The 18,387-nt window shown below is 36.4% G+C and overlaps 2 pseudogenes; both read left to right on the top strand.

Moving 5' to 3' along the window:
• Nucleotides 1-13,023, top strand: part of LOC128165206 (uncharacterized) — a 33,829-nt pseudogene extending 20,806 nt beyond the window's left edge.
• On the top strand, nt 4,978-8,862 carry LOC128165196 (uncharacterized; annotated as a pseudogene).
• Nucleotides 13,024-18,387: the final 5,364 nt, after the last annotated feature.

Here is an 18,387-nt window from a genome sequence, read left to right as displayed (position 1 = left end):
ACATTTGTGCAAAGATGGATGCCACTTTGCATACTATTCTGCACAGTAATAAGAACAAGAGGCCCATGGGCCACATCGCTCACCTGAGGAACAATAGGTATGATAAAGTCAGCTTAATGGAGTCATAATACAAACAATCTGCACAATGTACAATAATACATGTAGATCCTGTATAAATAAAATCCATTTTTCCCCCTTGGAACTCGGATAGCCCTGATTGCTGCCAATATTTACAAGAGCAGACTTTAGTTACCGCTCCTGCACATGTATAGGGACTCAACGTTACGCAGGCAGGGATGTCCGCACACCTACGCAACTCAACAGGTACCAACGTTAACGCAAGCAGGGATAACGCAAGCAGGAATGAACGCACACTTGCGCCAACAGCTCAACATAACGCAAGCAGGGAATGCCGCACACTTGCGCTAGAAAGGCCAGAACACCAGCAGAGATGACCATTTACTAGTGCTCCGCCACAACCACCACAAGCAAGTATGACCACACACTTGTATTAATGCTATACAGGGCAGGAAAGAGCGCACACTCTGTATCATAGGTTAGAAATCCTAAGATTAGATAGAGCAGGGGTGTCCACACACTCAATCTATCCTTACCTGTTCAAGTTTAACCCCAAACAGTCGCACATTGTAATGCAAGAGACACTGTCCCTATATATGTGCCGGCCTAAAATAATTCATAGTATCTAAAAATTGGAAATCAAAAATAAACAAACTAATCCGGCCTAACCAAAAACTACTTACGCAGAACAACTTATATACATTGAATATTTATTATTGTATAAAAATAATCATCACAATAATTGGTTAACAGTGGATGCATTAATTAAAATAATCAAGAATCAATAAATCAAGGGCAATAACTCAATACAGAAATACAAAAAGATTTTAATGAAGAAATAGCTGCCTGCCTCAATTTTATAGTCATATCACATGTTGAGTATTGCAGTTTTCAAAAAGCTCCTTTTCAATTGTTTACATATGGGATATTTAGCTGCATCAAACTCTGAACCTTCTTGTGAGGCCGAAGAATTGTCCTGGAGCCAAAGTCTTAACAATTATAAAGTATCATCTTGCTGATCCGTTTCTAGGAAGAAGATTTTTAAAGATTTGCTCTATATATTCCTATGTAAAACTTTAACACCCCCCCCCCCCAATGTGGCCTCACCCTACCCCCAGGGATCATGATTTTCACAACTTTGAATCTACACTACCTGAGGATACTTCCACACAAGTTTCAGCTTTCCTGGCTTATTAGTTTCTGAGAAGAAGATTTTTAAATATTTACTCTATAAATTCCTATGTAAAACTTCAACCCCCTCATTGTGCCCCACCCTACCCCCAGGGATCATGATTTTCACAACTTTGAATCTACACTGCCTGAGGATGCTTCCACAAAAGTTTCAGCTTTCCTGGCTGAATAGTTTCTGAGAAGAAGATTTTTAAAGATTTACTCTATATATTCCTATGTAAAATTTTAACACCCCCCCCCAATGTGGCCTCACCCTACCCCCGGGGGTCATGAATTTCACAACTTTGAATCTACACTACCTGGGGATGCTTCCACACAAGTTTCAGCTTTCCTGGCTGTTTAGTTTCTGAGAAGAAGATTTTTAAAGATTTACTCTATAAATTCCTATGTAAAACTTCAACCCCCCCATTGTGCCCCACCCTACCTCCAGGGATCATGATTTTCACAACTTTGAATCTACACTGCCTGAGGATGCTTCCACACAAGTTTCAGCTTTCCTGGCTGAATAGTTTCTGAGAAGAAGATTTTTAAAGATTTACTTTATATATTTCTATGTAAAATTTTAACACCCCCCCCCCCCCAATGTGGCCTCACCCTACCCCGGGGGTCATGAATTTCACAACTTTGAATCTACACTACCTGAGGATGCTTCCACACAAGTTTCAGATTTCCTGGCTGTTTAGTTTCTGAGAAGAAGATTTTTAAAGATTTACTCTATATATTCCTATGTAAAACTTCGACCCCCCATTGTGGCCCCACCCTACCCCCAGGGGTCATGATTTTCACAACTTTGAATCTACACTACCTGAGGATGCTTCCACACAAGTTTCAGCTTTCCTGGCTGTTTAGTTTCTGAGAAGAAGATTTTTCAAGATATACTCTATATATACCTATGTAAAACTTTGACCCCCCATTGTGGGCCCACCCTACCCCCGGGGGTCATGATTTTCACAACTTTGAATCTACGCTACCTGAGGATGCTTCCACACAAGTTTCAGCTTTCCTGGCTGTTTAGTTTCTGAGAAGAAGATTTTTAAAGATTTACTCTATATATTCCTATGTAAAACTTTGACCACCCATTGTGGCCCCACCCTACCCCCGGGGGTCATGATTTTTACAACCTTGAATCTACACTACCTGAGGATGCTTCCACACAAGTTTCAGATTTCCTGGCTGTTTAGTTTCTGAGAAGAAGATTTTTAAAGATTTACTCTAAATATTCCTATGTTAAACTTCGACCCCCCCATTGTGGCCCCACCCTACCCCCGGGGGTCATGAATTTCACAACTTTGAATCTACACTACCTGAGGATGCTTCCACACAAGTTTCAGCTTTCCTGGCTTTCTGGTTCTTGAGAAGAAGATTTTTGAAAATTTCTTGAAATTTTTCATTAATTTCTAATTATCTCCCCTTGAAAACGGGTGTGGCCCTTAATTTTCACAACTTTGAATCTTCTTTGCCTAAGGATGATTTGTGCCAAGTTTGGTTGAAATTGGCCTAGTAGTTCTTGAGAAGATGTTGAAAATGTGAAAAGTTTACGGACAGACGGACAGACAGACAGACGGACGGACAGACGGACGACAGACAAAATGTGATCAGAATAGCTCACTTGAGCTAAAAAACAGACCAACAATCAAAGAAAAAAGAAACTTTTTCAGAAAGACAATCAGTAAATTTGTATTTCTTTTGACCTATTTGTTGCAAATATGTAAATAAATGTGTTTTTTTATTTCACCATGTTATAGATAAATCATTGCTGAAAAAGTAAATATATACTTTTATTGGCTTCTGCCAAATAATAGTGAAAATATCAGAGTAAATGTAAACACAGTCAGAGAGTCTTGTATATCCTTCGTCCTCTTACGTACATTCATAGCTAAATATGCAGTATCCAGCCAAGCGCAGATAATGACCACTTATTCATAGAAACAATAAAAGATTTCCCGCCACTACCCATCATATTAATTCAGTGCTCACTCAGAGAAGACCACCCGCGTTGTGTAACCCATCTCTTTTTTGTTTTTTACTTATTTTTGGACGTTTTTATCTTTTATTGTGTGTGTTAGAACTTTATTATGGATAAAAGTCAGGATTATATTATAATTCAACATCGCTCGGACTCTCCGAATTCCCGATCTGTAGATAATTCTACGGCGAAGGACCAAGAGATGCTGACGCCATTAATTAACATGGCAGGGCGCGCTGCCTCAGAGCAGCTCACTAAAGTGCCCACAGAGGCTTCAATGCCAAACATTTGTGGTTCTAATCCCACCTTTTCTGTGGCAATGCCAAAATTGAGCATCGCTGGCTCAAATAATGATCTCGTTTCTCGAGACGATTACAAGTTGAAGATGCGTCATGTAATCCGATACGCCATCCATTTAGTGGATCTCCTTTGGCGCAAGGTTTGCCCATTCGGCTTTGCCAATCTGCGCCAAATATGAAGCCATTAATTGCAACAGCAGTTGCTCAATTTACGGAAAAGCGTTCTTCCGATGTTCCTGCTACTAAAACTTTTCCGGATTCGGCTGCACGATCAGATCTTAGTTCTACCGGAAATTCGACTGACGTCACACCTAACATGGCGGCGCCCATGATTGATCAACATACAGTGGCTTTGTTGCATAAAGCCTTGGGATTAGACACTATCTTAGTAAGATCTATAAAAGAGTTATCATCATTGATAACAGACAATAAGCGACATGAAGAAAAACATGAGGAAAAAGACGACGATTGGCCTTCAAAACGAATGAAATTGACAAATGACGACCGGGATAGAGATGACATTTCTGATACTGAAGAAAAAGCCGATGAAGACTCAGATTTAGAAGACCTGGACGACTCGAGTCTTGTTTATTTCTGAAAATGCCTGCGGAGATGGTGCTATCAGGAGCGCATGCCGAGTGAGGAGATAACACTACTGCAGTGGTCAGCACTGCGAGTGTAGATAACGAGCTTATCTGAGATGCAGTGAGGGGGAACATGGAAGTTCATCAGCTACAGAGTGAAATTGAATCACTTAGTGGTATTATACAGCTTTTAATCATATGTTTCGCAATACCAGTACATGTATTATATATAAATTTTTTTTTTCAATTATTCTATTCAACTCTTTTTCAAAGAACACTCATTTCAAAATAATATTTGAATGTTTCAGGAATTCCAAACTCAAATGAAGGACAGGGTATTCTCTTGGATCTGAAAAATTTAATCACAAAATGGGAGAGACCTCAGGTTGGCATCAACTTCAATAATCCATACAATTATTATGTTCGTAAGGCACAGGAATCATCGGCGGTGTCGAGAATTGAAAACTGGGAGGAATCGGTATTAACACCCCCAAAACCCTGTAAATTTACATCAACATCAGAACGGAAATCTCCCTTCAGCTGTACTGTTCCTGGCCCAGATTCACTCACAACAGTGACAGACTTTAACTTTTTTGAACCCGGAGAGAACAAGGTAAAGACATGCAATGATCAATTATCTTTTTTCTTTCAATTAACACAGTGATTAAATGAAGAAGTTAAAAGTTGCAATACCAGCTATTTATATGCATTCTTTTCATACAGCCTTCAGCATATCAGAGTATCAATAGCATAATTCTTGACTAATTATACTCGGGCTCGCTCTTCAAAGAATTCAAACCATGTGACGTCAGTAGTATATATAGCACCGCCATGTATCTATAACTCATATTTTTTCTTGGCGCACTTCGTGCGGGCTCAGCTTAACTTACGGTTTGTTATCATATTAAAACTGAGACGTTGTCTTTGTTAACACGTGGTTCACGTGTTTGTTCGTTTTTAATGACTTAACTGCTTGAAATTTACGCTGCTGTATATTTCTTATACACACGTGGTTCACGTGTGAATTTCTTTGTTGACATTTTTACATGTCATCTTGTATCGAATCTGGGGACGAGGTCCTCTCTATAATGGCAGACTCTGATAATGATTCGTTTGAGGGTTTCGATAGCGATGCTATTCGAGAAGCAGAAAAAAGACTTGCTAAAAAATTGAACGAAGTTAAAGCAGTTACTAGAGCTAATTCTGCCACAGGTTCTGTGAGCAAAGACTTAAACAATAATGGTAATGACCAGAGTGAATGTGCATTGGCGAGGCTGGTAGAGAGTTCTAAAGGTACAAAACGAAAGAAAGCAAATGGCAATAAAAATAAGACAAACAAAACGAAGAAAGATGACAAGTTATCTGGTTAAGATATTACCAATGCACTAGTAAACATGGGTCAAGATGAGATTGATAAGTTTAGGGAACTCATGGGCATAAATGATTTAATTGGTTGTATTTACAATTTGCAACAAGATAGTGCAAGTACAAATCAGTCGATAGAACACGAAAGCATCTCTAGTGAGAATGAAAATCAAAACGAGTTTGATTTCTTTGCTGATAATGAATCAGAGAAAGACATAGAATTAAGTGATTGGGCAATACCAGATTGGTTTAGTTCAGATAAGAAAGGGAAAGATATTGATTCTAAACTGGCAGAAATGGTCAATACTTTGTGTATTAAAGAGGGTGAGACATCAAAAATTATTGAAGATAATCCAAGGCCAGCTAATTGCAATAATTTAGTAGCACCTAGGGTCAATACGGACATATGGAACATTTTACCAAAATTTGCCCAGAGTCGTGATTCTGGTTTTCAAGCAGTGCAAAGAACCATTGTTGCGGGTATTACACCTATACTCAGAATTGCTGAAATGATGAAGACAAATGATAAGTTCAAAGAGATAAGAAATCTGTTAAAACAGTCGATTATCGTGTTGTGTAATTCCATCTACCAAATTTCTCAAAAGAGACGATTTTTGATGAGAGGGGTTTTACCCAGTAGATTCCAAGACATATGTAATACATCTCAGCCCGTATCAGAACTTTTGTTTGGGGGCGATATTCAGAAAAAGATCAAAGAATTGTCAGACTTTGATAAATACAAAAGAGACAGGCCAAGGAACAACTCTTTTTATACTAACACAAGAGGAAGAAAGAATTACCCTTACAATTATAATTATGGTAGAGGTAGAGGATCAAACAGACCTTTTTTAGGGGGAAGAAATGCATATGGCAGAGAGATGAGAAATGTGGACAGAAGAGGAAAGAACAGATTTTAGAGAAAGATGTGATTAAGGTAGGGAGACTAAAAAATTTCGTTCATGAATGGAAGAAAATAACCAATGATCAATGGGTGTTGAAGACAATTCAAGGTTATGAAATTTCCTTTAATGAATTACCATATCAGAAAAACAGACCTTCCCAAATAGCTTTTGATACATACGAAACATCTCTTGTTGATGAAGAAGTGACTGAATTGTGGAAAAAGGGGGCAATTTTTACAAAGATATTAAAGCCTGTGTATGCTTATTTTAGATCCATGGGTATCAGATGTACATATTATCTAGATGATTCATTAATAATGAACAAAAATATAGATGATTGTAGAAAGAATACTCAGATTATAATGAACACATTGAATACTTTGGGATTTCAAGTGAATCTTGATAAATCTGTGTCAGAACCCACTCAAATTATTGAATTTTTTGGGTTGATTATAGACTCCAGAAGTTTTAAGGTATATTTACCAAAGGAAAAAATTGAGAGATTATTAGAAGTAGCAAGAAAAATAATGGAAGAAAGGTTTAATAAAATAAGAGATTTAGCTACTCTCATTGGATTAATTATTCATGCATGTAATGCCATCTCCCCAGGTCAACTTTATTATAGATCTTTGGAAAGGGATAAAATTAAGGCATTAAATAAAAATGACAAAGATTATGAAGGTCAGACAACTTTATCTACTCTAAGTAGACTTGATCTAAACTGGTGGATAGAAAATATTGAGTTAAAGAATGGCAAACTTATTAGACTATCTCATGTAGATTACTGGATAGAGACAGATGCCTCTCTTAAAGGCATGGGGGCTGTATTTGGAGATAGGAATTTTAGCAAAAGTTGGTCATCAGTGGAGGAGAAATTTCACATTAATTACCTCGAATTATTAGCAATATATTTAGCATTAAAATTCTTCTTTAAAGAGAAACATAATGTTCATATTGGAGTGAAATGTGACAATACAACAGCCATTGCTTATGTCAATAATATGGGTGGAATGATTTCACAAGATATGGATTATTTAACAAGAAATATTTGGGAATGGTGTTTTAAAAGAAATATTTGGGTGACGTGTCAATACTTGCCTGGTAAATCAAATGAATTAGCAGATTATTTTTCAAGAGAAACATCTAGTTCAGCAGAATGGTCATTGAAACCAGAAATATATGAAAGAATTTTGAAACAATATTTTTCTCCTGATGTTGATCTTTTTGCATCATTTGCCAATCATAAAATTGAAAAGTTTGTTACATGGAAATATTGTCCACAAGCATGGAAAATCGATGCTTTTTCCTTTACATGGAAGTATATTTCCACCTTTTCATCTATTGGGGAAAATTTTGAATAAAATAATTGAGGATAAGGTCGATAAAGCTATTGTAGTGTTTCCAGTTTGGAAATCTCAATCTTGGTTTCCTTTACTTCTCTCAATGCTCATTTCTGTTCCAGTTAGGCTGCCAAGGCACACAGATTTAATGACAGATGGAGAGCGGAAACATCCCCTCAACAAAACAATCTTACTAGCCGCAGCACTTATATCTGGAAAACATTGGAGAATCGAGGGTTTCCAAAAGACATTAGAATCGTCCTGCTCTCATCATGCAGAAAATCAACAAGGAAGCAGTATGACCTTGCCTGGAAAAATTTCATATTTTGGTGTGATAAACGGAATAGATCTGCAAATGAAATTACTGAGAAAGAACTAATGTCATATTTGTTTAGTATCTTCCAAAATGGAAAATCATATTCCACGATAAATACTCATAAAGTGGCAGTGACTCAAACTTTAGCTCTGAACGATGATAAATGGAGTAAGAATTCTATATCTTTAACTAAGTTTATGAAAGGATTGTTCAACCTGAGACCATCTTTACCGAAATACAAGTTGACATGGGATGTGTCTAAAGTATTAACCTTTTTGAAAAGTTTGTTTCCTTTGGAGTCTTTGGACATTAAATTTCTCACATTGAAACTGTGTACCTTGTTAGCATTGACTACGGCGGCTAGAGCTCAGACATTAGTGTGTATGAATATTAAGAATATGTGTTTAAATTCAGATAGTGTTGTGTTTTATTTTACGTCATTGTTGAAAACATCCAGACCAGGAAGGTCTTATTCTATTTCATTGCAAAAATATAGTGATAAGAAATTATGTGTTGTGTCGACACTTCATGAATATCTCAAAAGAACGAAGAAAAGGAGAAAGTGTGATCAACTTTTAGTGTCATATAAGACTTTCAATAAAGTATCTACTAGTACAGTGGCAAGATGGATCAAAGATGTTATGGGAAGTGCAGGAATAGATATCACTTATTTCAAAGCACACTCTATTCGTTCAGCTGCATCTTCTTCAGCATTAAGGAGTGGTGCCTCATTGACGGATATACTTAAAACTGGTGACTGGTCTTCTTCCAAGAATTTTAAAAAATTCTATTGTAGAGATACATGTAATGTTACAGCAAGTAATAACATTTATGAATGCTGTTTTACAAATGTAGTTGTTGTTGACACAGTCTTAAATTGTTTTTTGAATAAATAATTGATCTAATTTATTGTCAATTCTTTGAACATGCTATTGATACTCCGATATGCCGAAGGCTGTATGAAAAGAATGGGCCCCTCATCCAAGCATACCCTGGATGTGATGGATGAGGGACATTCTTGGAGTACAGCCGGAGGCTGAGGAGTATCAACATTCCCAACCCATGTGAAACATTCATGCCCGCCACTAGTTTCTAATTGACAATAAATTTTCTTTAAATTATGAGTGATAGATACATGGCGGTGCTATATATACTACTGACGTCACATGGTTTGAATTCTTTGAAGAGTGAGCCCGAGTATAATTAGTCAAGAATTATGCTATTGATACTCCTCAGCCTCCGGCTGTACTCCAAGAATGTCCCTCATCCATAACATCCAGGGTATGCTTGAATGAGGGGCCCATTTTGTGACCTATAATTGTGTAACTATATTTAATGATATTGAAAGAATTGATTAAAAAAAGATATACCGTATTCACGGAATTTAGGTCGATACTTTTTTCCCTTGTCACATGGCCCTCGCCCAATTCATCGTTTCGCCCTATTTAATGGGTTTTTTTTAATTTGATATAAAAATTTTCAAAAGTTAAGGCAAATTTACCTATTAAAAACTATTTAAAAAATCAAAGTTTTGTCAAACACCGTTCAATATCTATCGTATGACTTTTCATTATTACCGGTATTATAATGTAGTAATATATCATGACAAACCTAATGTGAATTAAATCAATTAATCTGTTTCCTTCATAAATTTCTTTTTTAATTGCAAAGTATGATAGAAAGGCTTTTGCAATAACTAACACGAATGTTACAATCTGCTTACGATAAACAGGAAATCGATGTCGGTTGGTAAAAGTAAAATGAGAACCGTACAAAATGTAATTACGGAATAAACTTGGATTTTTTTTTTGTCATTTATTTTCATTTTTTTAAATTCGAAATCTAAACCAGGTATACTTGTATATTTGTTGAAATAACGACCAAAAACAGGGACTACACGTATATATCCTCCTGTTACGTAAAGAGGCCCGACGGCTTCTTCAGGCAGTCCAAATGCCTACTTGTTCTCGACACAATGCGTGCACATATCAGCGACATCACAAAAGATCGCATCAAAGCCACAGACTCCATCCCTGCCGTTATCCCCGGAGGCCTGACGAAGATCCTACAGCCCCTGGATATATCGGTCAACAAGTGCTTCAAGACAGAGATGCGGAAGATGTGGGAGAGCTGGATGTCAACTGGGGAAAAGAGCTTCACGAACACCGGCCGTATGCGGGGAGCATCATACCAGACCGTCTGCCAGTGGGTAAAAGATGCGTGGATGGCAGTCCCTCCCTCTGCCATCATCAGTGGATTCGTGAAAGCCGAGATCGACGATGTTCCGTTGCCAGAAGACGAAGAACCTCCACTGGCTGCATCAACCGACGACCTGCCGTTGTCACTTGCCGCCTTGTTCCACAGCGATAGTGAAAGTTCAGACTTTGAGAGCTTCGATTCCGATGCAGACAAGAGATGTGCTTGAACATTGAACAGTGATGTGACTGTGTGCTAAAATTGTGAACTCCACATGTGTACACAAAGAACAAGACTTTGTTAATTTTGTGCTATTTATTTATTACTATTTATTGTTTTTAACTGATGATGCTTGAAAAAAAAAATATTGTTAACTAAGATTTGTGTGTTTATTTCCATTTGATACTAAAACTTAGTATATGAGTGTCTGAATTCGGTCTGGGAGATAATCAGTGTACCTATTTATACACAGTCGAGCTATACGCACGTGCTAATCATGCCCGCAGGCTTTGATAAGTTCAGAGGTTGATCTATGTGTATATACACAGTAAAAAGTCGCACGATTACCAAGATTATGTAATTCATGTGGTACGATACCTGAGTAAAAATTTAAAAGTTATACTGACTTAAAGTCTTGACGAATAATTATAATGCCGATAGTGGCCGGTAACATAATGAAATAAAATAAAAACCTGCCCTACCCCGGTTAATTAATTAATACCTTACAACAATGACACAAGGTTGCATATGCTATACATGCCTCCGGGCAGTTTGAACACGTGACAGGGAAGTGAACTTAAGCACCTTGATCAAATAGTGTAAACACTCTACCGGGTATAACAAACGTACTGAGTAAAATGGGTTGAAAATCATGGTGCAAATTCGCGCATTTTATTACGATGCGTAAATTTAAATAATTCATTTTTTTATTAACCTTCTATTAAAATTGTTAACCTGTATAAGAGTGCTACTATGATAACGTTGTTGATTTAAAACACTGCTATTTTTAATCATTCAAACTAGCGGTAATTTTTCGACCAATTCATCGAAGTCAACCTATTTATACCTTTTTTTTTTTTTTTTTTGCTAAAAACGGGCTCCTTCGCCCTATAAACCATATCGACCTAAATTCCGTGAAATACGGTATGTTGAAAGCTACAAAGAAAAAGACTATAAAAATGTTCTTATTTTCAGGTGAAAATTGTTGAATCGCATAATCTTTACATAGATTCAACAAAACTGGTTGCAATCAGGCACAAAGGAAGGAAAAATCATTCAAAGGTTGTTTGAGACTTGCTGATGTACTTTATTCAACCAGAATATGTGGCTCAAACATTCTGCTACAGGCTTGAAGTCCCAGAAAAGGGGACTTCCTACAGAAATCATTCAACCAATAAGAGGTATGTTGAACACTTTGTTTTCAGGTAGCAAATTCAACATTTTCCCAGTAAATTCTGAATCATTAATAATGCATTACAGTTTTCAATATATTTTTTCTATTTTATGACAGAATTTCTGCAGAAGAATTTCAGAATAGAAGATATCAATGGCATCATCAACAGAAAATGCCTTGACATCGCAAAGTCTCTATCAAAACATCAGATCTAATTCCTGAAAGAAGAAAGTGGATTTAACAAATGAAAATATTGTCACTGAATTGTGTTTATTTAGATAATTAAAGCCATTTTTCTGTGAAAAAAGGACATTTGATTTTGTTATCATTATAAGTTCTCACCTGAGAAAAAATCACATTTGATTAAATCACACTTGACTTTTTCACATGTGAAATAACACATTGCTTTGGAACCTGATTTTCACATGTGAATTTTTCAAACCCATTTTTCAGGTGTGAAATATTTTACATAAAGAGCAGTTTACCAAGCGTTCACAAGTTGTTGAAATTCATAGATCAGTTACAAATTACCTATCTACCCTCTGAAGTGAGCAATGGGTTATAGTGTCACTTGCGTAATCAACCAATTAACACTATCACACTAACCCCCAATAGTTCACTCAGCCATCCTGGTAAGGTCCACTGTGAGCAGAGCTATAATTATATGCTTGATTGGCCGCGTGTGTACACATGCAGCAACCACTTCGAGTTATCAAGAGTGAATAACAATGAAATATGTATTACGGGACTTTAGGTTTTACTTCGAGATCAAGAACTTCAAGAGATCGGAGTTCGAGAGATCAAGAGTAAATTTGCTTAGTTATATAGAGAAAAAAGTTGGGACCGTGAGTTCACTTCAAGAGATCAAGAACTTTCAAATTTTCTCAAAGAACTATCGATGTTTAATGATAATTTTTTAACCCATGCAAAATATTTGTAATTTTCCCACAGAACTATCGATGTTTTATAATAATTTTATAACCAAAGCGCAATTTCTGTAATTTTGTGATCGGAACTTAGCCCAAGCGATATAAGCATCAGTGTCTCATCTAAAAAAAACACAAGCCACTTTTTCTCATAATTATATGGGCGGACTTACGAAAAAATATATTGTTTTTCATTTTTAGATAAATATGGGGGCATGATTTACATTGGTATCAAACATCATCTGAGAATTCAATGATGGGTAAAGAAAGATTTCCTACACGATGACGGAGAAGTTGAAGATCATCAAGTATGCTGAGACGAACAGCAACCGAGCTGCTGGTAGAGAATTCAAGGTCAACGAGGCGAACATCAGACAGTGGCAAAGGAGACAGATCTATCAGCATTAAGACAAAGGGAAATGAAAAGAATAGATTTACAGTCATGCTTACATGTACTGGTGATGGAGGGAAGCTGCCGCCATATGTCATCTTCAAGAGGAAAACCCTGCCTAAAGACAAATTTCCTGAAGGAGTGATAGTTAAAGTACATGAAAAAGGATGGATGGACAAAGACCTGACGCACTACTGGATCAAGACTTTATGGGGAAAGAGGACAAGACACAGCGAGCCAAGCCTACTTGTATTGGATGCCTTCAGGTGTCACAAGACAGAGAAGACAAAGAAATTACTAATGAAGAAAAAGACAACACCAGCGATCATCCCCGGAGGAATGACCAGCATATTGCAACAGTCTATGGAGAAAATGGAATGAGTGGATGCTGAACGGAGATCACAGCTACACCAAAGGGGGATGATGCAGAAAGCCAGATCTCCCTACCACATGCCAGTGGATCCTAGATGTGTGGTTGGAGCTGCCTAAGAAGATCATTGTCTTTCAAGAAATCAAACGCCATGGACGGGACTGAGGACGATCTGCTTTTGGAAGACAAGAGCGACAACGAGAAAGAAGAAGACCAGATGACACAAACGAATCTTCAAGAAAGAAATTTTCAAAGGAAATTTCCCAAGATTCCTTTGACTGGTATCAAAAGGATTCAGAAAATAAATGGCACTGTACATGGTGTCATTCTTTAAAAATGGACAACGCTTAAACAGAAAAACCAGTGAAAACTTTAAATCATGTGTGACATGCATCTTGTAAGTACATAACAAATATATCAAATAATACTTGAATTGATTTCAATTTTAAATTTTTATAATAACGTTGATATTAAGATATCAGTTCATCTTCTTAAATTTAAACATAAAGGTACATGTAGCAAGTTTCCATATCTTGGACATGTCCTAAATTTTCAATCATTTTTTTTTAAATGTGACATGATAGGGAAAAAGAGTGGTTAGGGTTAGGAATTATCAACAACAAGTATCACGCCGAAGTACTTGGATTACATTGTTGCAAATTTAGATACAGATTTCAGGAACATGTTTTCATTAAAAAAATGCAAGTGCTACAGCCTATTCATATTACATCTGCCAACAAGAAAGAACTAGCAAAGTATGGAAGTGAGGAAATTGCTGTTCTTGCCAACCCCTTTGCTATCCATTAATCAATCCAGTCCCTCAGTGATATGTGATTTAACCTTGCATAGATCTGAGTATGAAGATATTATGCCAAATATTGTGAGTGATTTACTGTTGTACTGTAATACCAGTCAGCAGTCCAACATGTGAAAGAGCTCACCCCAAAACAGAATCAAATCTAAACCGAGAACCAACTTGAACAACATTTTATTGAATGATTTAATGAGTATTTCTGAAGATGGTTCTTCCATGACATACTGACTTTCCAGAGGCCCTGAAAATATGGAAGCTAGGAAAGAAGCGAAAGTTATTTGCATTGTGAATATTAACTGTGATTAATGAGTAACTTTACAGAGTGGTAAATAATCTCCATGAGAACAGTTTTCATGCATTATATTGCATTCATGATCATGTGTGTATACATACATTTATATATATATATATATATATGTGTGTGCGTGTATAAACACAGTATTAACAATTGCAATTACTTATAAATTAGTTAAACTGTTAAGTTTGATAATTGAATAAGAGCAAATTGATATCGGCCAACACAAAGATTTGTGAAGGTTGGCGAAACATGCGTTTTCTCCCTAAAATCAGAAAAGTCTCCCTTAATTTCCCAGAGAGAGAAATGAAGTCTCCCTGAAATTTCAGTCTAGGTTTGCCCCTGCAACCTTCAAAGAAAATAAAATGAGTGGATGCTGAATAACACAGCTACACCCAAGGCAGACTAAGAAGAAAACAGATCTTCCTACCATATGCCAGTAGATCCTAGCTGCATGGATGGAACTGCCAAAGAATACAATTGTAAAAGCATTTAAGAGGTATGGGATTTCCAATGCCATAGACATTGTGGATGTGATGGATGAGGGGCATTCTTGGAAGACAGTCTGAGGCTGAAGATTAATTGACTTCCAAGAATGCCCCTCATCCATTACATTAGGAGAAACGCTTGGATGATGGGGACATTCCTTTAATTTGTTCTTTTTTCAGAACATACTTAGCGATCTCCAGACACATTAAGATCGCCATTATCATGTTATATTCAGAGGCCATAAAAATGAAACAGAAACTACATACTTCACAAGTAATTTTCAGGACGAACTGTTATCAGTGAAGTATCAGGACAAACAGGATGTTCACATGCTGTCCACCATTCATAAGACCACAAATGGCATTTTTGATAGAAACAACAATGAATTCATTGCAAAACCAGCCAAAAGATATTAAAGTTATGGTTTAAACAAAATCATTTTTTTTTCTTAATTTGACCTTGAATAAAGAAAAGGGTCAAGGTCAAATATTTAACAATAGTATATTTCAGTGTATTATTTTTGTTTGAAGCCATTAAATCAAAGTATTTTGTTTGTCTAAAATATCTTGCGTAATGGTCTAGACAATATTATTAGAAAATGCTCGACCTTGAAAAATAAAATCGGTCAAATTCAAATTTTTTTTGATTCTTATCAATAACATTTATCTGTGTTTCAAGTTTGAGGTCTTAATGTCTTAAGTTACAGTCGAGACAAAATTTGGAAGAAAATAAAATAAAAATAAGAAAAATATGTGTCCCATTGAAATTCACATGAATGCTCATAACAGCTACTACAGGTGTCCACTCGAGTGATATTCTTCAGTAAATCTCATAATTAATATAAATGAAAGCAAGATTGTTGCAAAATTAGGTTTTTTTAAAACAAAAAAATCAAATCAAGGACGAGATGCTATTCAAACATTTCTTTGGAAAAACAGAGACAAGAGTGTTATTTACAAAAGAATATTCTTCTCATAATTAAAACAAGAGGCCCATGGGCCACATCGCTCACCTGAGGAACAATAGGTATGATAAAATCAGCTCAATGGAGTCATAATACAAACTATCTGGACAATATACAATAATTCATGTAAATCCTGTATAAATAAAATCCATTTTCCCCTGGATATTCTAATGTTTATAATCATTAGTCCCTTTTCTAACAGGATGATTTTATAGTCATATCATGTGTTGAGTATTGCAGTTCTCAAAAAGATCCCTAACAATAGTTTATATATGGGATATAAACGTACAGTAAACTCTCAACCTTCTCGTGAGGCCAAAGAATTGTCCTGAGGCCAAAGTCTTAACAATTATAAAGAATCATCTGGCTGATTAGTTTCTGAGAAGATTTTTAAAGATTTACCCTATAAATTCCTTTGTTAAACTTTGACCCCCCCCCCCCCATTGTGGCCCCAACCTACCCCTGGGGATCATTATTTTCACAACTTTGAATCTACACTACCTGAGGATGCTTTCACACAAGTTCCAGCTTTCCTGGCTGATTAGTTTCTAAGAAGAAGATTTTTAAAGATGACTCTGTTTATTCCTATGTAAAACATCGACCTCCCATCGTGGCCCAAACCTACCCCCAGGGGTCATGCTTTTCACAAATTTGAATCTACACTAACTGAGGATGCTTCCACACAAGTTTTAGCTTTCCTGGCTAATTAGTTTCTGAGAAGAAGATTTTTAAAGATTTACTGTATATAATCATATGTTTAACTTCAATCCCCCATTTTGGCCCCAACCTACCCCCAGGGGTCATGATTTTCACAACTTTGAATCTTCACTACCTGAGGATGCATCCACACAAGTGTCAGCTTTCCTGGCTGATTAGTGTCTGAGAAGAAGATTTTTAAAGATTAACTGTGTATATTCCTATGTAAAACGTCGATCTCCCATTGTGGCCCAAACCTACCCCCGGGGGTCATGATTTTCACAAATTTGAATCTTCACTACATAAGGATGCATCCACACAAGTGTCAGCTTTCCTGGCCAATTAGTTTCTGAGAAGAAGATTTTTAAAGATTTACTTTTTATATTCATATGTTAAACTTCGACCCTCCATTGTGGCCCCACCCTATCCCCAGGGGTCATGATTTTCACATCTTTGAATCTACTCTACCTGAGGATGCTTCCACACAAGTTTCAGCTTTCCTGGCCGATTAGTTTCTGAGAAGAGGATTTCTAAAGATTTACTCTATATATTCATTTGTTAAACTTCGACCCCCCATTGTGGCCCCATTCTCAGGTGAGCTAAAAAGGTTAAGTTTACAATTCAATAAGTTGGTTTCTGGAAGAACAGATTTTGAAAATTTTCGTAATAAATATTGACAATTATTTTACTTTTTAAAGCGCTAAGCATAGCTCAGCCCTTTATTGTCGTTAGACTTCAACTTCCGGTGCATCGAATAACCGCCCCCTCTAAGCAAAAGTATACATCATTTAAACTGGTAAGGGAACCAGTTTCAGAGGTTTATGCACGGGCTATTGTGAATCTAATTTACGGGTTATTGTGAAATTAATGTACGGGGCTTACATACATCATTGCAGGGACTGTCATGCAGTGATGAGGAAATATAGTGCGTATACAGAAGCTGAAATGCTATATACATATATCTGTTATATACATACAGAAGCTGGGTTAGCGCTTTTCAGTACTATCAGTACTTTGATTTAATCTTTAGCTTTTAAGATCTGTGTACAAACATAGAATTGCTAGCAATTCTCTGTATCTTGCTTATAATTCGAAGCAAACACTCAAAAATGGTTAGTAAATAGAAATTGTTAACAATTAAACACAAGAAACATGCACTACATGTATAACAAATAAAGAACACAATTTATTTTTTCGAAATGAATCATATATATACATGTATATACCTACATATTTCCGTAAGCGATATCAAACTCTATTTAAACTGAATAAACTAGAGAAAATGCCGAGCATCTTAACAAAAACCTATTGCATTAATCTACCATTACGCAAAAAATAATGCCGAATTACCGATAGAATGAATTGTATTTCAGTACTCCTACATCAGATTTTGCTTAATTTGCGCAGGTAAACAGTTAACGTAACTCTTTGATTTACCGAAGTCTCTGTTTGATTTGATACGTAAAAATCACGAAATACAGACGACAGTTTCCAGGTTACAAAGCATAAATAATGAAAACGAAACGAAAATCAGAACAAGCTAACATCAACGTCATGTGTGAAAACTGTCAACGCATTGAAATATTTAGCCTCAATTTACTTCACAAAATCGGCACCAATATATTTTTCATGTTTCAAAAATTTCCCTTCATACGCGAAATGTTGCACAACAAGCAAATTCATCATAGTCAGATCGACCCTTTTTCGTATAATGTCATGGCTGCTTTAAACAAAGAACCTCGTTTTAGAAGTATGGAATACGAGTCTTGGTAAAATGGGTAAGCAAAACCGGGCCGTGGCAAAATAAAAGCC

The sequence above is a fragment of the Crassostrea angulata genome, chromosome 10, assembly GCF_025612915.1.
Source record: "Crassostrea angulata isolate pt1a10 chromosome 10, ASM2561291v2, whole genome shotgun sequence".
NCBI lineage: Eukaryota > Metazoa > Mollusca > Bivalvia > Ostreida > Ostreidae > Magallana > Magallana angulata.
Note: the sequence above shows the minus strand (reverse complement) of the source record. Positions and strands in the feature narration are given on the sequence as shown.